At 32.4% G+C, this 24,269-nt stretch overlaps 1 protein-coding gene across 3 annotated transcripts in view; it reads left to right on the top strand.

The window, feature by feature from the left end:
- Positions 1–24,269, top strand: part of LOC124357094 (arylalkylamine N-acetyltransferase 1-like) — a 287,823-nt gene that overhangs the window by 119,531 nt on the left and 144,023 nt on the right. The window contains exon 1 of one of the 3 annotated variants that reach the window (XM_046808530.1): positions 385–403. The exons of the other annotated variants lie outside the window; for them this stretch is intronic. The gene's annotated coding sequence lies outside the window, so the exon portion shown is untranslated. Of the gene's footprint in view, positions 1–384; positions 404–24,269 lie in introns of those variants that run through there. 3 annotated transcript variants of the gene reach the window in all.

Here is a 24,269-nt window from a genome sequence, read left to right on the forward strand (position 1 = left end):
GACATTTTTAAGGAACGGTTGTCATTAAAATTGAAAGCAACATAGAGAATCAGAATCTTAGCGAAGCCTGTTCTCCACACGTAGTGTGGCGTACTTGTACTTTGTATATACAAGGTCAATCTATGTGTGTATATAAGGCATGTTATGGTTTCTTCAAAAAACAAATGTTATATTATATTTCAACTTAACATCAATTCAAGTAAATATTTACAAGTATAACAGCGCGTCAGTGTTTGTATTGGGGAGGAAACGGAACGTGGGAATGACGGCCAGTTGTGTCGTCTGGCAGGCTGCCCCGCTCACGGATTTGGCTACTAAATGTAAACACGTGACACAGTTTGATATGGAATGTGAGTGTACACTACTGCTTCAATTAGCTCTGCAGCAATCATATACGATTACAGTAAGTGGCTACATTCTATTTATACTTTTAGTGTTCGATTAGACTCCATAAGTTAACCGCTTTACGACCGATTGCCACACATTTGGTTGGTTGTAGGTACTAAATAAGTGCAATAGGTCTTGTATAACTGACCTTCTAAAACCTACCGAAACATACAAATAAGTAACTTCATCGCTATGGTCGAGTAGATTTGCAATACTATTGTTGAAGTTCTAGTCTATTTTCAAATTATAAAAAACTAGTTAGTTGATAAAACCACAAAAATATAAAAAAACATATGTATCACCTTCTTGGCCAATTAATTTATTTAATAACTTATAAATAAGTATTATATTATTATATTTACATAACAGTTTAATAATTGTTATTAAAAAGTAAGGGATCTGTGGTGTACTGGTGTAATTGTAGCACATTCACCCGGCAAGTGAGAGATCCGGGTTCGAGCCCCGGCGGAGCAAGTACTTTTTGTGATTCAATTTTTATTGAAGTTAAATGAGACTATTGCCATTTATAAAATTTTTATGTGTGCGTGTGTGTGTGTGAGTGTGTGTGTGTGTATTTGTGTGTTTGTATGTTTGTATGTGTTGTGTGTATATATTTTATTATTGCTCACATAAATGGTTAAAAAAAATTCAAATCCAAATTTTTTTCATAAGTTATTTATTTCTTCATATTGATACAGAAAATAGAATAAGTTGCATTCGTATATCTATGTTACTTGAGAATTCAAGCAGTTCAAATCATTTCCTATTTGCCTTTACTAAAAGCATTACAAAATTGAATATGCATTTATTATTAGTTTTGAATCCATGATTATATCTAGATACGGTATTATATTTTCAAATTTTGTTAATAACAACTTAATACGCATATACTGTGAATCTGCATATTACATTTCTTTGTTCTATTAAATTGCGAGATTGAATAACACAGTACTTGGTCGGTGTTGTGTTTGTTCTTAAACGAATTGAGGTATGATCGCTTCGACTTCTAATAAAATTCGCCGTCAACTTTAAAACAGACACTCTGTTGGTTAGCATTATTATAATATCGGTATTAATAAAGTGCTATAGTAGAGTACCGTTTACCTTTCTTAAATAACTTGGCTCTGAAAATAAAAAAACTTTTTGGAAATATGTCTTTAAAAAGCCAGATTGTGCTCACAAAAGATGCTAATGTTCAGAGCCAGCTGATTTACAAAAATGTTTTTGAGAAGAAATCAGATTTTTTTATGTGGTGTTATGTACATGAATACAAGAAAATCTTTTTTATTTTAGAGCAAATATACCAGGCAATATAATTGTATAAAATTGTGATCAAGAGTGTTTTCATATCTTTAATTTTTTAAATTTGACTAGAGTAACTGTGTTTCATTTTTGAGGGTTTCTCTTGTAGTTGTATTTTTTTACAAGCGCTATTTTTGAAAAGTATTTTGCAAAAATGAAGCGTTTTTCACAAAAAAAAAAATCATTTGTTCAACATATTTAACAAAAGTAATTTCTGGTACAGAGTTATAATTAGTGTAATTTATTTGGTCCAAAATAATTACTTACCTTATTTACATTTTATTCTCAGCGCAGTTTTATTAAAACGAAACTGGATTTTCGTTTTGAGTTATTGTTGCGTGGCCGCTTCTTAATAAAGCTGGGACATCTATAAATCGGAGCGCGGCTTCTTTGAAGAATAAATAACAGCACTGATATAATAATACCTGGCCTTAATAAAGTATCGAATAGAGGACATACCGATCCTGACGGGCTTGTTTAAATACAAAACTTAAATTAAAGTGTACTGTTACAATTGAATATCACCAAAAGAGGGAGCCTTTAAGATTAGTGTCGTTGTGTTCACAACTAACAGATAGTAGCACAGTATAACAGATTCAGCTGTTTGTGAGCCAATGTATAGTATAAAACACGTAAACCAGTATTTTGTGAGACCGATAGAGTAATTTACTATGAGGAAGGAATAATTCGCCGTCCGTGCTCGTTTTAGAGGGAGGTTGAAATGAGAGGTTATCAAAAGGGCTAAAAATACCCAAAGATAATTATTGTCCAAATTTTTAACTGGGCTTACTTTAAACCAATCGTCAGAAACTTAATAAAGTTTAAATCAGTCATATGAAGACCAACACTTTGACTGAAAACACTGACTGTATCTTCATCGCATTAGATGACGGTGATATAAATATTATAATATTATGACGGTTGGATTTGAATGTGTTAATAAAACATATAATTTGAGAAAAAATTATTGCCTCATTATGAATCCATGCAATTTATTTTGTCCGAAAATTCCTGTATCAATGTCACGAAAACTGGGTTGTATACTCTACAATTGAAATTGGTTCTCAGCTCCTTCATTATTAATGCTTTCAGTACACTGTTACTGAATCTTGGAAACTAATTAGTTGGCTAATTAGAGCTAGAGAAATCACTCCAACTGTTGAACAATATCATGTCTGTATAGCTGTCCGCAAGATAAGTCGAGAACGAACTGACCTCTAGACTTGAAATTTTGCAATATTCATTTCTATATAAGCAAATTCAAATTCAAAAATCCTTTATTCAATAAAATTTACATTGTACACTGAATAGCGTCAACGTACAATAAGTATAATTACTAATAATTAATAATATTGAATAATAGTTAAATAATAACAAAAATAATTAATACGAGCAACAGCTGACATATAATTTAAACCAAACTAATATAATAATTAGCAAAAATGTAAAAACAAATACAAATTTAACGTTTAACAGGTCACCAAACAGAAAAAAACGGAAAACAGAAAATGAAAAAGGATCTTATTACAAAATTTTCTTAAGTTTATGGCACTACGTGTATACATAAACTACAGCTTAAATAATAGCTTATAAGTAAATAAATAGACAAAGTGTATACACAAATTTTAATTATAGTTTCTTTCCCAAAACTCCTCAATGGAATATGGTGCTACTTTAATAAAAAATTCTTTTAGTTCTTTTTTAAATTTAATCAAATTTTGTTCCAACAAAAACTTCCGGGGAGTGAGTGCCTACAAATTTTGTTTTTTTTTTAGTATAAAATTTCAACTTATGAGGTTGTACTTGCCTGTTTGCACGAGTGTTATAATTATGCCTATTTATTTCTTGGACAAAATTTACATTTAATTTAGCATATGCTACAGTTTTCAGAATGTATAATCCAAAAACAGTTGGAATGCCTAATTCTAGAAAAATATGTTTCACTGATTGGTCTCTTTTTAAGTTAAACATTATTCTAAGTGCCCTTTTTTGTTGAAGCAGTATTCTATCAAGATTTTATTTATGTCGTAGCGCCATACAGTACACACTAATCCCGTAGGCTAGGTGAGAATGGACCATAGCATAATAAATTTGTGTTTGAGTTTTTAAATTACTTATTTTAGACATTTGTCTTAGGGCATACAATCCAGATGACATTTTACTAACAACATAGTCGATATGTTTATCCCATGAAAGATTTTTATCTATCATTAGGCCAAGAAATTTGGTATGATCAACTTGTTCTAATAAAGTGTTGTCCAAAAAAATATTTGGTTGATCATTTTCTCTATTTTGTTTTGTATTAAAAGATATAAAATTAATTTTACTTAAATTTATGAGAAGATTTTTACTGCCAAAAAAGTCTTTAATGATTGAAAGGCAAATAAAAGATGATTCCTCAATACATTCCATGGTCTGCCCAGATATTGTTACATTAGAGTCATCGGCATACAAGCAAATATTATTGCCCCTAGGGAACAGCCCAGCCAAACCTTTTATGTAGCAAAGAAACAATAATGGACCTAAAATAGATCCTTGTGGTACTCCGTATGGTATTTCTAACCTATGAGAATTAAACTTTCTCAAATATATGTATTTATCATTAACTTCTGACTCAAGATGTTCAATTTCCACATATTGTTTATGATTAGCTAAATAGGAATTAAACCATTTTAATTCTTTACCAGAAATACTCAAAATAGTTAACGATTTTAACAACTCTTTGTGAGAAACGCTATCAAAAGCTCTACTGAGATCTAAGAAAATACCTACTACCTTTTCTCCTCTATCAATTGATTCAATTATTGAACTAATAAAGTCTATTCCAACTGTTATTGTAGATTTTCCTGATTGAAATCCATGTTGCTCCTTATCTAATAATCTATTCTTATCTAGATAGCTAACTAATTGCGTGTAAACAGTCTTTTCATATATTTTTGAGAAAATTGGGAGCAATGAGACAGGGCGGTAACATGAGGGATCATTTACCTGCCCCTTTTTAAATATTGGTATTACTTTTGCAATTTTAAGTTCATCAGGAAAATAACCAGTAGTTAAAGATGAATTAATTAGATGAGTTAAGGGTTTTATAATAGATGGTAGGACCTTTTTAATTATATTTATTGAAATATAATCGTACCCAGTGGACAGTTTATTTTGAAAAGAATTAACTATTTTTCTTAGATCTTGCTCTGCTATTGAGCTGAATTTAAAATTTGTATTTATAGTATTGATATTACTCTCATTATAATCTTTACTTTTAACAATCTTGGTTAGTACTGATTGGTCAACTACTGAGACAAAGAATTTGTTAAACACATTGCTAACTTCAATAGGACCACTTGTTTCCTCCCCATTACTGTCAATACTTATATTTGAAATTGCATTTGAGGTCTTTTTAACTTGTGATTTTATTATACTCCATGTGACTTTTGAGCAATTTCCAGAGTTTTTAATCTTATTGTCAAAGAATATTTTTTATCCCTATTCGTACAAGTTTTTAGATCCTTCTTCAGATTCTTTATAATTGTCTTTAAATTTTGGTCTTTACTTTGCCTAAAACAAATTTGCCTAAAAGCAGTATCACGTTTGATGATTGTGCATATTAATCCGTAGTATTTGGCTAAGAAAAGTTTTATTTAGTATTATGGGTTAACATTACCGCAACAAGGGTGTCACACAATAAATAAACTTGTTAACAAAATGAGTAACCAATCATACAACATTTTACAATGTGACATAGTAATACATGTAGCCTAATGAAATTACTTGAAATTGTGCATACAGCCTCAGCGAAGCCTGTTAAGCGAACGATGCACTTCTGCAGTGTAATACTTGTAAAAATAAAATTTAAAAGTATGTTTTGACTAAAACATTGACAAAACTATTACTTTCTATTGCTTTTATTTATTCAGTTTGAAAAAAATAATTGTTATATTTTTATTTGAGGAAACATTAATGCTTCATTAAAGAATGCTGTTTTAATAATATCCTTTCTCTTTTCATGGACAATTGTTAACTAATTCACTCTTACGTGGATTTTACAATTGCTAATTTCATTATATACTTCGATAAGTTTAGAAATGTAATAATTGTAACTAAATATTAATATATAATTATAATGAAAATACCAACTCTGTTGGTTGTACCCATTGAACAAATGGGTACGTGTGGACTAGGGGCAGTTACACAATCCTTGCTGTAGTTGGTTGGGCTGTGAATGGCAAGGCCACAGAACAAAGTCCTATTAATGAGGCAGCAGGAGTGGGAAACGACAGTCATTGCATTAAATAAATCACTTTCCGTTTTCCTTTTCATCAAACCGCAAGTCAGGTCGGGAACGTGCAAATTATACTTTATTCTCACTCTAGAATCGCACTTCAAACCTCATTCCATTGTAGGCAATAAACTCAATTTATGTCTCGCCTTTTAACATTATAGACTCACCTAAGTGTTCATTTCTTACATATGGGACGACATAAAAACTATGTATACAGTTAGTTGAACTCTTCTTGTACTATTTGCCCATTCTTAGACTTGTGCATTATGCATGCGTTCAATATTAAACTTTATGAATCTGGTATTCGTTAACATTATAAAACAGACTTGTTGTGGATGTTGGGATTATACTAGACAAATGTTTGATAAATATAAACAAAATCGTATCCTTTCCTCATACACATCTTATAATTCTCAGTTGTTAGCCTTGCAACATCTCATTCTAGGAATCGAAGAATTATTATGGAACACTAAGTTCTGTTTTTCCTCACCACGCCCACAATTTATATGCTTTATGTCTTCAATTTCTTTTATTTCCAATTTATCTTATGTTTATTACACAACTATTTTAACTGTTTTGGCGTAACCTGCAGCTTAGTTTTATTTGTGTAATTATTTTGCTTCAAATTGCTAATAAATACTTTAATTACATCAGAAAACCAGTTTCTATTCTGAGATAACGCTCTCAACGACAAATTTTCCCTTCTACTATCTTATTTTTATTGGCTGAAGCAGTAATGCAGTCCCGCTTTTGAAAGAGGAGGGATTGGAGCATTATCGTGATTGGTTCAAGCAATGAGCGATAATAATTATGACTTTATTAGAAACTGTCTACTTTTTGAGAATTAAATTCTGTCCTCTTTGTTGAAACGTTATATTTCTACCTACAGGAGAATAGAATTGGTACATTATGATACAGATGATTAAAGCCTTTAAAATGAAGCATAAAATTAATCTGTCACTATGAGGTAAAATCAGTTCCTCATCAAAGTTAAAAACATATAATAAATTACTTTACATCCAAGAATACACCAATAGATAGTGGCTATACAAAACATAATGCCAAAATTATGTTCAAGTTAGAGAGTAAGTTTAAGAACTGTTCAACACCAGTAAAGATCATTCTTTAGTTTACAGTTAAGGAGATTTGAAGTATTTGTTTATTCTCACTCCATATTCATCCACGAATATTACACGAACTAACTTTAACAAATAAAACAGCATTAGATTATCAAAACGTCGACAGTCTGCGATAAATACAGGATATTGTTCCGATAAACTATTACTATAGCAGCCTACACGAAAAGAGTCCGATGATGGCTGGTGCGTTTGACTGCCCCTCTCGTTCCCAGCATTGTTGCCTCTTTTAAGTGTATGGAAAATTACTAGTCTATCTGTTTCGATGAGCAACCATCGATATCTGTTAATGAAAGCGAACAAAATTTCATTTCATTCACCTGTTTTGTAAACTACATATAAATCATGCAGACAGTATCTGACAAATAATCACGTCTTAGCGAGAACAGCTGGTTAGGAGCGATATAGGAATGCAATCTCAAACGTTTAAAATAGCTTTTCGAACAGTTTAAAATAGCAGAGTTGCCTCAAAACTAAACTATTTTTCAGAATATCACTTGAAAACAGGTAAGACAATATTTACAAATAGAGTCGAACTTAGTTAATGCCAACAGTTAATGCCTAAATCAAAATCATGGAAAGTTAGAATTTTGTATAGGTCCTTTGAGAATATTCATTATAAATCACTCTTCAAATAAAAAAACTATTATATTTTTAAAAACAATTGCAATTACATAGCTTTGGTGGAGAGAGTTGATTCAATGCGAATATTGCATTTAGCTCCAGTTCACCTTTCTTTTAGTGAAGCGTCTGGAAACTGACTGTGGAATCTGGTTCTTAGATATCGTGTCTAAAACTTCGTAGTGTAATCGAATGTGCACCTGATGAGACAATGAGAATACCTCTTCACCTAGATCAGGGCTGCCCAACCTACGGCCCGCGGGCCGAATCCGGCCCGCGAGTCAGTTTTATGTGGCCCGCCTTGTTGCCAAAACAACCAAATTTGTTTACAAGCATTTGAAATATTAAATAAATACAAATTTTGAGAACCAAGGCAGTCCAGCCGATTTCACGTAGAACGAGCCGTATTCTTTTGGTGGAGTATGAGTGTTTGAAAGAAGTAAAGTAGTTGCAGACAGATTTCACTGACTACACGAGCTCCTCCCGTTTGTGTTCAATGGGGTGATCGTGACAGGCGGAGGAGAAAAAGTGGGGATGGAGGGGCCCCTCCTGCCAACTAGAGATAGCCCGCGTATTAGAATAGTGGAAATAAGCAGTCCGCGCGTTCTCGCTCTGTACTCCTCTGAATTTAATAGAGCCTGGTGGTGTAATATGTATATGTATTATATATGTATAATGTAATATATATATATATTACATTTTCAAAGCTGGATGCTGCAGGATGCAGCGCAATTAAATTTATTTCATTGAACCGTGATTTTACAACGTAATTAATGGCAGGCAATTACTCTTGTCTACATACAAATAAACCAATACAACGGAGTATCGAAATACCAAAAAAGACGTAAGGAAGTCTAATGTAACAAAGTAACTTCGTTACATTCAGTGGCGTAGCTATAAAACATTCGAGGGTGGATTAAACATCCAAGAGGATTAAAAAGAGCCCCTACTTAGCATAGTAGTTAAAGAATTTATCTTCAGGGTCTCCAAACACAAAATCAACAATTATGTTGAGGTTTTTTAATTGCATCTTTCGTATTAAAATGTAAACCAATAAAATTGTTTCGTAACATTATATTTTGGTTCATTGCATTTTCCAACTGCCTTAATCAAATACAGTAGAACCCCTCATATCCGGCCTCGGTTTTACCGCACCTCGGTTTATCCGGCCACTTCCCGGAAGCCAATATTGAAATTTATTTACCACGGCTTGCAGACGCGCAGTTGCACGCAGTAGTCTCCCACGACTCTTGCGTTATTTTGGTGTATCTATTTGTTTACATTTTCCTGTGTTGTTTCTCAGTTGAGCTAATAGGTTTAACCTGTAAACAGTTCGTTGATTATTTCCAGTGCGGTTAGTACAGTACAGTACAATTGTTTCGTTTCGTCAAGTGCTGTGTACTGTAGGTTGGTTTATTCGGCCGAATCGTTATCCGGGCCAGGGGCTCGGTCCCTTGGTGGCCGGATATGAGGGGTTCTACTGTAAATATAATTTGTAGGTTACATTACTATTAGTTAGAAATTATTCGATAATTTCCATGTACTATAGATCAGATCAGCATTATAAATCGCGTACGCCAGACGACACAAAATGACACTTATCAGGCTTGTCGAAGTTGCATGCACAATTTCAAGTCTATAGCTTATTTCTCATTCTCTATATATCCAACAAACAGACAGAGAAATATATTGCTATTGCTATAAGTTAAAACTTGATCGTAATAATTTGAGGTTATTAAAATATGAATACTTAACAAAGTGTTTCAAATACTAAAGTTCTCAAAAGAAAATACGATAAGATATCAAATGGACATACCACAGAAAGGAGATATGAGTCAACCAATACTGCAACCCTGCACCTGGCGTAGAAACGCTGGCTTGACTTATCACTAGTTTATCATATATATATATATATATATATATATATATTATATATAATATATAATATATATATATATATTTAAACTAAATAATTTGAAGTGTTTCTCATTAAATGTAATGTTAATCTACGGCCAATAACTTCCAAAGGTAAGTTGGAGAAATTGATTTTGTAATGGGTACTGTAAAGATGAAATTGCTTTCAGATTAAAACGTATAAATACCAGAGTTTTAAATAACCACAGAGTAACCACTAGAGTTACAATAACAGGAACCACATTTTCATTTAGCTGGTTTATTTTGTAGTTTAGGCATATAGCTGGATGGACATAATAGGCTTAAATTGGCTATAGCCAATTTCAGCAAATTTCAGGGAGCGAAAACATTTTACAGAGAAATGTATATCATGTTTGTGGAATAGTTGATTTTAGTAAATTATGGAATGATATTAATAATCTATAGACAAATTTTGAATCTACAAAAATTACTAACAAAATTATCTTAAATTTAGTCCAAATAGAGGGGTGTTGGGGCTTGTAACACCCACAGTGGTAAAAACATTCGGGCAAATTTCAACTTGAATGTGTTAAGCTGAAATCATATTCGTTGTCGACGCAAGCTCTTAGTTCAATTTCGTGTTTATTTGATTTTAATATTTTATCTACAGCAGCTGACAGACAGACAACACAAAGCTTGCGCCTGGTATGAAGAGTCAATGCACAAACAAGTAAAGGCTTGAGAAATACAATAAAAGCCCTTTCGCACACTCCCCTTGCTTCGAGCCTCGATTATAGATACTTCTTAATCAAGGCTTCGAGCGACAGAGACGGGCGAATAATGCCAATTTAGTTTGCCGATTATACTATTAAAAATATTTTGTTTCATTCGCTTTATTGTTAAAACTTTTCGATAAGTTTCTACAAAGATTGTCTAACTATGGTAGACAATTCTACCAAAAATCTAAGAGTGCATGGCATACAAAAAATTAAATGTTAATCAAAACGTGTTTTTATAGTTGACCACCTAAAGTGGTCTAGTAGTCATTTAGTGACTACAATGTAGGTAAGCAAGTCGATCATTCGTTATTTAAGAGTAAATATATGAACTAAACTGGTCTGTTTTATCGTTATCTTAATAGACTGGTACAAAACTCTGCAGACTGGGTACCCGCGCTAAAGGAGTGTTGTAAACTTTAACATGTCATACTCTTCATATTCATCACAGGGTCGCCGGTATATAAAATATGTGCCGTAGACGACCTATAATTAAAACATGGCCATGACATTTTACGACTGTCTCTTTACCATCCAGAGCTTAGTGCTATTGAGCTAGTCTGGTTTAGATGTCAAAAATTAGGTTACTGCACATAATGTAATGTTTGAAATTACATATGTTGAAATTACTATTTTGTTTTCCTTGAATTTTGTTTATTGATGTACCCTAGCTGTATTAAAATAAAAAAAAGACATGTTCATATTTCTTTAATAAAAAGTAACATTGTTTTATTTTTATTCTCATGTCAATTGTGTGTCTACAACTAAGGAGCAATGTTTGTGTTTGTGCTTAAGGTATAAATGATGTTTATATAATTTTACTATTGTAACATATTTTCAAGAAAATAAATAATTTTTCTATTCTATTCTAGATTATGACATTTTATTCGTTGTGCACCATCTCACATTTTGTAAAGTATCTTTGGAGTTATAAAGAAAGTGGCAATATTAATATAGGTAATTAATTCGATATAATTTCTATGTTTTGCAGATATGTTCGGATATAAAACGACTCATTAATTCGGATATAAAACGACTCATTAATTCGGATATAAAACGACTCATTAATTCGTAAGATAATAGAAATCAGAACCGTTCCGAACTGAGGTCGCTATCAGCCGCATGTACAGGGTTTGTCAGGAATGTTCGGGATTTTATCGGTACTGCTCGGCTCTGCCCCCCACTCTTTCTCTCCGCCTGTCACGATCACCCCATTGAACACAAACGGGAGGAGCTCGTCAATGACTACGGTGGTGGCTGCCGGCTGGCGAATAGAGCGCGCGTAAAGCACGGCACAGCGCGCGGTGCGGCGACGTAACCCCTACCCAACTCAAGGTCACCACTCGCCACGTAATTTGTATGTCCTAGTATCCTAGTAGGATTAATTAAAATCAATGTTATTCACTTTATTGGTGATTTTTTTATTGTTCCCTCAGAATTAGAGCAAACGTCTAAAAGTGTGGGTTATATATTATTTCTACTAAAAGAACCTAAAAACATAATATATTATAAACCTTTACCTAACAACTAATAAATAATAAGAAATTACAATAATCAGGAAACAAGGGCCAAATAACCTTAAAAACTCATTATTTTGCACAAGATTTCTGGCAATACGTTTTGTTTTGGGGTTCCATATCCCCTGGGATGTTGGCCCGCCTGGCCATAAAGGCTTTACAATGTGGCCCTTGGGTACAAAAGGTTGGGCACCCCTGACCTAGATTATAGTATATTTGTAGTCTACGTGTCGCTGATGTTGAAACGATGTAAAGAGTTCATCATGAACTCCTCCGTTGCCGACTTTTTTTGAATCTCTTCAGACGAACATGATTCACAGATTGCAGGAGTTAAATCTGTGAAATTTTCAGTTTCCAGACACTGCACTAAGAGTGGAGGGAGCTTAACTCAAAATTCACAACTATTTTAGTCAGGATAATAGACTCATACATCTGGATAAGAACATACGGACTCCGTGGGCACACTATAAATGTTCACCTTCTACCATTTTTGTGATATTTACAATTTATATTGCACTCACAAAATCCAATGCGGTCAGTTCTCACAAAAGAAACTTCAGAACCAGTGCAGGTGTTAAGGCAACCATAGCAAAGTGAAATCATTGCATACTTCCATCCATCTGTTAATAATTTACCATTAGTAGGTAGAAATACATTATTCTTTCCATCACCTTCCCTCTGAAAGAATTAATTTTCGCTATAGTGTAGTTTAAATCGTCTGTTCAAACCATTAGTTGTAAATAAACTCTTTGTCTAACTGACAACCGCAGAGAATGTACTCGAAGGGTTACTGCCACGCTCAATTTAACGAAATAAATAATCCTGCGGTGCTCCATTGCCTGCATCAAACACGCCACGGTTATTTCCAAGTAAATGTTTTATTAATCCATTAAGAATGGAGGATCTAAGACAATTTTTGATTCCAGTTTAAATATAGTTTGAATCTGCGATCCAACTGTAAAATGAAGTTCACTAGAGCTATCTTTGCTGCATTTTTATGCATATTGTGACATTACAATGTTCTTATTGCGTTCAAGGCACTCTATTAGTTGAAGATTTGTTGATTAATTTTAATTTTAGCATAACTAACAATTTGGTTGATCCGAATCAAACACAGAGGGTTTATTACCAAATCTTTAAAAATGGGAATTAAATATTGAAAGGAAATGTTCGTATTATTTTATTCGTATAAATTTTCAATATCATATTAATTATAACAGTGTGCATATTGATGTAAATTCTAAAATAGGTTTTGGGAAAATTGTATTCCTGGCCCTCTTAAGATGGACTGCATAATGAGTACTGGACGTTAAGGCTACTCAATCATATTTGGTCAGTAATTATAGATATGAGGTAAACGGGGAGGAGTTGAGCCAACAGGGGGCGCGGCAACTCTGTCAATGATAAAACACCGTGAAGGTGTTAACCTTTTGAACAATTAAAGATTTTCTCCTGCGTGACGGATCGCAGCACGAATCGGTATCCATGGCGTTGACGGCGTCATTAATCAACGCTTAGCCAACCAGTGCACGAACGCCAGCCAGTTTCGCTCGCACAGAGGCGAAATAATTATTACAACATTGGCTTATTTGGTTTATAAGTGACAGAGCCACCATACCCGCTGTACCCTTCGATCGTAACGATAACTCCTGCCGGTTGATCTCATATCTTATTAATTACTGACCAAAAATTTCTGGGTTTTGCTGCAGCATCATCAGTTATGTTTCTGTAATTATTTAACTCGGTGAGTATAATTAAAGAACATAAATAATACCTTTCGTCATGACCTACAGCCTGAGGCAGTTCGATTTGTTATTGACTCGATATTTATAAAGTTTAGTAGGTTATCTGTCTATAAGAATAAGGGCACGTGCCCGTATAGAGCACTTGGCAACTGAGCTGTGCTCTAGAATTCATAGGCAACCTGGGTCATCAATCAAAATTATCCAAGTACTCCAGGACCTTGTCTGCAAACGGCCAATATCGACCATGGCAACATCGTTATAACAGTGATTTTCAATAGTGATTAAATGCCACGTGAACGAGCCTAGTCTTCTTGTGTGCGTCACCTATTCCAAAATCTAAATCACTCAAAAGGTCTCAAAGAATAATTTGTCCCCCGCTTTAGGGACCTAACAGTTGTCGCTAATTTCAACCATTGACGCGCCAAACTCGATTTCCGCCCACAGTGCCATAATTCCGCAAAGGAATATGATTTACTATCTTAAATTTCTCAAAAGTGGGCAAGCATGCTATAAATTTTATGTCAGAAGAAATTGCCCCTTGCTCTAGGCTTTCATTAGTGTCTCGGACCAATCCTCCGTGTAGAGGGTACTTCGGAACAACAATTTTGAACTAATCGCTTAGCACGTGACTCTTGTTCCAACCACTACGTGTTTTTATCAGTTATCCTATGCATATTCACGAAATAAAGTAGTTTGCACCCTTTATCCTATAGTTCGCTATGAGAAGGAAACTGACGTTTGAAGACTCCACAAAACGAACACAACTCCACAAAATAATTTAACAACATGAGTGTAATTTAATCACCTTTAATAAGTAACTATATAGTATTCTGCAAGAATATTTATTATTGGAATGTTTTGAAATCCACTTATTTAGACAAAATTTCTTTCTATACATCAAAATAACTGCACTTTTACGTTTAAAAGATCAATATGGAATCTATAAGAACTCCAAAATCCTGTACAATCTGCTTCCACTGGTCCAACGCTCCACCATGACATAAAATAGACCAATGTATTGGCTCTAGTGTATGAGGGATTCCATAATAAGTATAAACATCTAATACAATATATAGTAATGCTCTAGACGATAGCTTATCTAAATAGTCATTCCCACGATTAGTAAAGCTATTTTAATATAGTCTTCATTATTTTAATACTAGACATCATTATTCAGAATAGGCCTGAATACTATGTCGGTTGTATGTAATTTTATCATTCCAAAGGACTTTGTTAATACAAGATATTATATACAATACTTGTTCAAAATTAGAACAAAGAGAAAGTTTTTATTGGCTGGAATTATCTGACCTCTACTGATTCGATTGTATCTTTGTATTGAAATAAAGTTTCCAAAGTAATTTTTTATGAATAAAAAATTTGTGCCACATCATTATTGGTTTACTTATACTTGTAGAGTAACGTAGACGCCTGGGACCGAATAAGTTACGCGCATATGTTGTATATGCAAATGCAATAAACATCTACACGCTTTTTGCCACAATTATGATTGTTTTTTTTTTTTTTTTTTTTGACAAAATAACTGTCTAATTTATTCGACTATTAATCAGTTCAGACTAGACATTTTTGCAAGATCTGGTTGGCATTATTTCATAATATTAACGTGATTTAGGTCAAGGATAACGAGAATATGTTAAAATCGTTAATTTATTATTGAAGCATTTTAGAAATTGCTGATATAAACATGAGTTTTAGTCGAAAATGTTTTCTTTGTTGTTATTAATTCACACTTTTATATGATATAGAGTGTTTGCTAATAACATGATCATGCACAATTGAGCTCAGTAGTTAGCTATAGATTATTCAATGGTTATGAAGGTCCACTTACATTACAGCAAACGCTCACTCAAACAAAAGCACACACATACCTAGTCATATGGTGCTAGTATAGTTTCAGAAAATAATCCATTGTTATAAGTGGAAAAAATGTTTTAAGTTAACTTGCTTGCTAAACAGTATCATTGCGAAAATAATGGTGAAATCTATAATTACTGTAATGTCTATTTGTTCTACAACATTTGCACATTGATAAGTAGGTTCATTAGTTAATCTCAACAAATAAAAGGTTTAGCATGTAGATAACGGTTATTCTTATTTCAAAAGTGTTACCTCGAGTATTTAAAAACATCAATAAAAATTGGAACGTTTCCTATACATTTTTCAAGCAATCTCGAGCTACTTTTATTCTTACAAAATTTTGATAACCTTAAGAGGCAAGAGTTCAAATTTTCAGAACGGCACAATACATTGGTTCATTGTAAGTGCATATATAGAAAAACATATAAATAAATAAAATAATAATAAATTTATTTCCAAATAACAACAAATAGTTACAATAAATCCAACAGTAATACAATAATTCAAAATAAGGTAAACATTACATAGCATATATAAAAAACATAAAATAGCATATACAAAACAAAAATGATTTGCTCAGGCTGACCAATTAATTTTACACTTACCAGTTAATTAAAAGGAAAGTACAATGAACATTATTTTTGTTGGTTGTTTTTGGAAAATGAAACCTCCAAGGCAAAGCCTGATTGGAGGAAATAACGTGTACTTATTGGATAAGAAATTGCCGTCAAGTAATACAGGGCTCTATATTCCAGTATCATTGACCCAACTCCCTAAGAATTAAAATAGTATATGAAATTTGAATTCTTATAAAAGACATTATTATGAATTATATAAACAATTTAATAAGTAGGCCTCATTGAACAATATAATATGAGAGACCTAGCAAAAAAAGTTGTATCTTGAGTTAACAAAATTAACCGCTTTAACTAAACGTAAATATCTAGAATATTAACATTAATAAATAAAAAATCCGACCTATACTCAAGCACAAGAATTCCTTCACAAATCTCACAATAGAATATCATCAATATGTATCCTTATATTCACTAATACAACTATGAACATGTACACATACATATTCTCAATACACACATACATTCACATTACACTTGCATATTCACAAAAATACATGCACACACACACACCCTTGCATACAAATAGTATAGAATAATTTATAAAAATCACAGTAATTGTAGAAGTAATTTTTCAACTTTGGATTTCAAATAGCAATTCATTTATATCTTGCACTGTGATTAGCCAATCTTTGAGTTTTCTAATAAATTTGTGTGAATTATCTAAAATTTTTATTTCATTAGGCAATCTATTGAATATAGAGGGGCTAAAAAGTTATATTTATAACTAGTTATATTTATAAAGTTATATTTTGACGGGTTATAACTAAATCAAGCCCATAATGTCACAAACAAATGTATATGCATATAACGATATCTTCTAGGATTTCTAAATATTTTGAAGTGTTAAAGTATATTAACATACTTTAAAGGCCATCGTACCATGAGTGTTTTGCAAATTAAACGTTCTCATTTTGAGATTTCTCCCCATGTGAAATCTACCTTTTTCCTACTAAGCCGGAAGGGATATAGGAAAATTTATTCCAGTTATTTATAAAATAATGAATAATAATGAAAGAAAAATTATATAAAAATATGCGTCTTCTTACATATATAATTTAAAAATGTAATTTTCTTACGTCAAATATAATAAAACTTACATGTCACACCTTTTAACCATAACTCCTGTAGATAAAGTTAAAAAGTGATATTTTAATCTTCAGCAGCATTTGTTTGTGCCTAGTTACAATATTGCCTAAACTTTGTCTTGGAATTAGAACATAAAATGGTTAACCTTTACTATCTTGGGGGAAGTTACCTTAAAAGGAAATGACTGTAAAAGATACATTATCCCAAACACAACTGTATTCAACTACTTCAACTCCATTTGAGTCAGTGGACTGTCGTGCAGTTTCCGTTTACAAGCAATCAATTCTTTTTTATGTTTAGTTTCTTTTAACGTAACATCATAGCAAATTTGCCGCACGGTATTATTAATTACAGAATAATAGAATTTATATAGTTACTTATCGTGTATCGTAGCTGTGAGTTACTTTCAGAGCGGTATTTTAAAAGTATTTAAGTTACTATTCTGGTGCACGAAATAGGTTATCTCGAAGCTGAGTGTGTGCTGAGTTTTATCCAAATCGACCAACTATTTCGGGAGTTATCGTGTTCAGATAACCGCAGTAAAACACACAAACATCTCGTACACGCACACGCACACATACACACACACAGTTTTAATAAACATTGAGTTTCAGACATAGTAGATATTACTGAGTAAGTAAAAAAAGTCATCAATAAATGAGAATTTATATCATCTTAAAAAAATAATTTTACGAATCATAATCCACTCCAAATAAAAGTACATTAATAAGGTCAACTTACATTAGATACCACAATGATGAAAATTGTTGGTGAACTTGTGCCACCATTTCCCGGTTTTAATATATTAAAACTACCTACAGCTATTGTGTTTCTAATAATTAATTCTCAAATATCATTGTATACTTTTAAAATATTGTAACTTACGAAACATTGTAAAACTCGTACAAGGAAAAATTGTAATATTAACCACAGATTTTAAAAGAGATTTCATCTGTGGTGCTTTTTAAGTCATTGTAGTGTTGTCACTGTAGTAATTTGTAACGGAAATTTAATAAATGAATAACTGATTTATTTCCTGTATTTTAAATGTAAGTTAATAATAATGCTACATGGCAAAGAAATTAAAGACGTTAGACTAAAGTTAATGTTTTGTTAATGTAATTTTAAACATCTAAGAGGAAAATAGGGTTCCAAAGCCTGTTTAATGCTAGCACCACATAATACACAACATACATTAAAAAAATGATTATTTTTTAGTGGCAGACTTTAGGGCAAAATGAAAATGTTTGCTACATTAATAAACATACAAAATTAGTACTTAAGACCAACACAATATACTACATTATCCATATATTTCATTGTTATAAATCTAGACTTATCCTACGTATATCAATGTATATGTGCATGTACACAAATATCAAAGCATTTTTGTTCAATATTTTTCCAATTTACCTTTATATAATCATCATAAGACAAACTAAAAATATTATTTATCACGTTCTGTTATTAATCATTGATTCTAAATATAATGTTTTCAAATAAAAATTGAAAGGAGTCTATCTTAATTAACAGTTTCAAAAAGATAACCTACACCATCTCTATCTAGATTTAACAAACAATTTTAATGTTTCTGAGGAAAAGAGATCAGAGCGTTATAAATAATGTTCCCTTCTTTGTAAAACTGTAGGCTGATAATTTCTATCACAATAAAAAAAATTAGAAACAAATCAGAAAACATCTAAAAAAACTCGTCGACACAACTTTCTGTAAAATACTGAATAAGCTAACCTCACCAAAAGGTTTGAAATACGCGGGCCCTTTGACACCATTTAGTCCCGGTGCGACAGAAAGAATTTCCTTCTTCAACACATAAGTTCACTCTTCAAACCAGCCTTCACTTCAACGCCTCGCTATGGGACTCTTCGTTACAATATTACTCGCTATGGGATTCCTTGTTGAAAGATTCTTTGCTATGATACAATGTAATATTCGACGTTATGGGACTTTTCCGCGATTTTACTGTTAAGTGCTACAGAAAGGAATCCCACAACGAAGAATTAAACTGCAAATATTCCCACAAGTAGGCGCCTTGTTGTGACATACTTGAACTATTATACGCTTTGCTGTGGGATTCTTCGTTGTTGGATTCCTCGCTATGGGACCAAGCCGTACGCAGATGTCATGATGTGTCCACCACCGCCGCGCCGCTTCCACCACATAATATGATCGTCCGGGACATCTTCAAATAGACATGGTCGACAAATGAACATGTCTCTGTTACTCTTGTTGGTTGGTTTATCAAAGATTCAAACCCAAAACCATCCATCATCAATTTATATTCATCGACATCATTATCGTCAATTTTTAATACATTCACATTAATATCGTCCATTATAATTACATTCTTAATATGTTTTATTATTTATTAAAGACTGTTTAATTGCATTGATAAACACCTGAATGGTACAAACATACATATATACAGTTCTAGAACATCTGCTGATTCAAAATTTAACTACACCTCCAGCACGATATCTTTCATATGTACATGCAATTAATTTAAAATTAGGTAGCTGATAACATAAGTTTATTATTATTTATCCATATTTCAGTTAAAATTACAATACTTGGACATTCGCATTTAACTCAGCTACAAATCTATAAAAATTCTCTTAATAATATTTTATCTATTAGCAATAATTTGTTTTCGATTTAGATTCACTACAGACTACAAACAATTAATTAACAAACAATTATGCAGTTTAAAATAATATTATATTTTTTTAATTTTGACACTTGAATTTTTGTTCATATAATCCATAAAATATTAATACTAAAAACACTGTTTCCTGTATGTCAGTTTACAGTTTTTCAAAGTCAGATGATGAATATCTCTCAATCGCTAGGGAGCCGTCCGTCACACGAATGAGGATGGAGCATCTTCTTCTTCGCGAGCCAAGCGTCTTCATTAACGGATTCATTAACAAATATCGGAGGGTCAGATTTAATCACAATACGCCTTGTTGAAAAATCACGCTTTTTCTGACCTTCTGACAAGCGTCAATCATCTCCTCAGTAGTATCTATGTTTAAAGCATTTCCTACGCTTTTAACTATTTCCAATACCGACTCATTGCTTCCCTCTGGTACTCCTCGCAGCTCAACACAAATCCTATATGAATATCGCTCTAAATCATAAATTTATTTCCAAAACAGCAACTATATTTTTAAAACATTTAGTCTTGGTCTTTAGTCCTTTAATTGTTTTGACGAAGTCTTCGATTTTAGATAGACCAGTCTGTAAGTGAGTGTGTTTTCCTCCAGGATACCATGAAGCACGACGTAAGACTCTTTGAAGTCATGCACATTGTTACTTGTTCCACCCGTATTTCATTCCAACCTTCATTATAGTCTTCCAAAGTTAGAGTACTAGTTTCGTCTCATAATTTGTCTTCTAACCTGGCCGCACGGATCACACCTCAAAAATAGTTCTGCTCCTCCATAAAAGCAATATCAGCTGAGCTCATGTTGCACATTTGCCATGAAAGTTTCTCACAGTCAATACACATCAATTTCAAGTAACTTTTTTAAAGCCAGATAAGCACACTTGACTGTTAGACATAATTAAATACGCATTAAACTAATCACAGATACAATACAGGATAAGTACCTATTACTATCACGTGGCTACACTGATAAGAGAACCACGACACAATACGTCCACTCTGCTTGAACTCTGACTCATCATTGGTCTGATTTGGTTTTTTACAAACGTCCAATCTTTTTAGACTGCTTCAAACCTTTTGATCAAATTCGACCAAGATGTTTTACTTCCCATTAAATCATTAATAAACTTTGCTTGAATCAATCATTTCTGAGATCTGATCAACAATTTTCAGATGGTTTATTAATTTTTGAACATTATACGTACACTAATCTGATAGTGTTTGGGTTATAGAACTTAAATTACTATCAAATAAATAAAACGCTGTATTATTAATAAAACACACACATTGGGATAATAATTTCAACATTTTCCTAAAAATTGCTTTCAAATTAAAGTACATACGATTGCTTATATGATTACATTTTATGGCATTGAGCAATTATTCATTATCAATATGAGAAAGTTTGAACTAAATATAACTTAACATTTGAAAAATACAAACCTATAGAGTTGATTAAGATTTTTAAATTGCACACTTTGGATTATAATGTTACTAGATTTATATTTTGAAATGCCGTTATTTGTATTAATAAGTTTAATTGATAAAAACTAACAAATCACAGAAAACATGAAACACAGAAGACTCTCTTTAGCACAGTTCTCAGAGCGATCTTACGGCCAGACCTAACACCATTCACTGGATATAAAGGAACACTAGCGAATTCTATTTCTTGGTACTAGTACTAAACAAAGTGAGGCAGGGACGTATACAGGAGCCGGCTGTACTCGGGGCCCCTTGATTGTAACCTCATAATAACAATGTTAATCTTTGAAGACTCTTGGAGCAATTGGAAAAACTTATAAATATTAATAAATGTAAATAATAATATCATTTCTAATTTATTTATTTTTCGTGCGAGGCCTTTCAAAACCTTAGTTTTAGTAATAAAGTAATGGGAGATATCTCGCTTTAAAGATATAATAATACGCATCGAAACGCTCTCTTACATTGCAAAAATTGTTTTGGTTATCCAGATACAATGTCATATTTTTTGTACTTCATCGTAGAAATACTAAAAAAGTGTACAGTTTAAAAAACAAAAACAAAAAAATACTTTTGGGTGCGTATTAATTATATAATTGAAACGAGACATCCATAACGCCGCGATGAAAACAAATTATGTTAAAGTGTATGAGCTTCACATTGTTTTATATGGAGAAACCCCAAGGTTGTTTCTCTATAACTGGATCTTACTATGTTATCCCAGAATTGTGGGATACTATTTTTGCTGAGGGAAATTTTTTTATAAGCTACATGCGAATTAGGCTGTTTATCATCTTCTAATAAAACAAATGTTCGCTTAAAACTAAAAATATTCCTGCTGATAAAAAAGTTGTAACATATTAAATTGTAAATTGAGTACGAGATCCATAACAAAGGAGATCAAAATGAATAAATTTGACTTTTATTGAAGTGCAGCCGTAAAATAAATCCGGTAAAGGATAAATATTAAAATTGCTGGGCACAAAGTGTTTGAGATTTTTAAAAAGGCACACACACACACACACACACACACACACACACACACACACACACACACACACACACACACACACATATATTATAAAACAATATTTATATATAAAATATGTCATATTTTAGGTAGGTTTCGTTTGATATACATTTATTTAAAATGTTATTTTATCTAATTAAAATAAAACAACTGAATTTTCTAAGTTATAATTTTATGAATACATTTTTTCATTATTGTGACCTGGTTCCAAAATTCAAACAAACTTCCATACTTAAAATAGGCTACCTAAAATTTCTCGTTGAGCGATTAAAATAATTCTAGTGCTCAGGTGTATTATTTCAAGAAGCCTTTGCTAGTTTTTCTGAGTCACTAAGGAAAATGTCACGAAACTTTTATATGTTCCACAGATTAAATTATATGATGCAGCTGAAGGCCATCTTGTTGTAATAGCGTGGGGCCGTGCCAAGTTGATACCGTATTAGTCATTTATTACAGGGAAAATTAATTAGAATATACCTTATAAATCTTTAATATGATTAATACTGTGTCATAGACTATTATGAATTGTCACATTGCTGTACTTGTTGATTAATAACCTAATCTTAAGGCGTGGTCTACTAATTACCCTGGTTTTCCTGTAAAATTTCAAAAGCAGCGGTGCGAAATAATGAACTTTGAAAGATGAATGTGGTATTGGACAAAAAGTTCATATTACAAAAAGCTCTGCGCTTGTTTGAATGAAGTAACTGTTATGTGATGGATTGTTATAAAAATAAAAGTCGATATTGCCTATCAGTCAGAAAGGAAAGTATATCTTGAGGGGCTGAAAACAATTTCATTTTTGACTTTCTGACCGTTTATTCGCTCGTATTTCGAGTACGACTGATCTATAGATTTGAAATTTTGCATGACGATTTATTTCTATATAGGCAACATTAAGTTCAATTACGGTGAATGTTACTCCATGGTATTAGGATGATCGTTAGTGATCGATTTTACATTGATTTTGGATGACGTGCTTAATAATGTTTCCGAGGAAAGAGGAACGATACTATTTTTGACATAATCTGAAGCAGTGGCTAGTGATTTTGGCGAGGATAAGGTCAATACTATTCCGGATACAATCTGAAGTGCTTAATAATGTTTCCGAGGAAAGAGGAACGATACTATTTCTGACTTAATCTGAAGCAGTGGCTAGTGATTTTAGCGAGGATAAGGTCAATACTATTCCGGATACAATCTGAAGTGCTTAATAATGTTTCCGAGGAAAGAGGAACGATACTATTTCTGACTTAATCTGAAGCAGTGGCTAGTGATTTTGGCGAGGATAAGGTCAATACTATTCCGGATACAATCTGAAGTGCCTAAAAAATCTCAGTAAAGGTACTTTATATGAAAACGTATATTTAATTATGTGATATAATACCAAAGAGTGATTTGCGATAAAATACTGGTTCTCGATTTCATCCTAACATTTTCTGCCACACAAAACGTTGAAGTTGAAATAAAAATTCAGTTTGAAATACATACAGAATATTGTATTCATGATATGTGTTCTAACACATAACTGCTCAATCTAAGACAAGAAGCAGTGACCTAACTCATTGAAAAAGCAATTAACTTCTTCAGAAGTAATGAAACACACATATAACACTAGAATTAAATTGCTTGACCAGATAAGCATTACAAGAAGTAATTTTCCCATGCACCAATGACCCACTTGGCAACATAACCTTGTACATCCGGACAATACGTCATAATAGTAATTAACTGGCGCTTTACTGACAGTGCACCGACACCGTAATGAGGCTAGCAGTAATAAACTATCGTTACCTACTCGTTATCCTTCACTGCATTCATAGTTACA

This window comes from Homalodisca vitripennis, chromosome 3 (genome assembly GCF_021130785.1).
Source record: "Homalodisca vitripennis isolate AUS2020 chromosome 3, UT_GWSS_2.1, whole genome shotgun sequence".
Lineage (NCBI taxonomy): Eukaryota > Metazoa > Arthropoda > Insecta > Hemiptera > Cicadellidae > Homalodisca > Homalodisca vitripennis.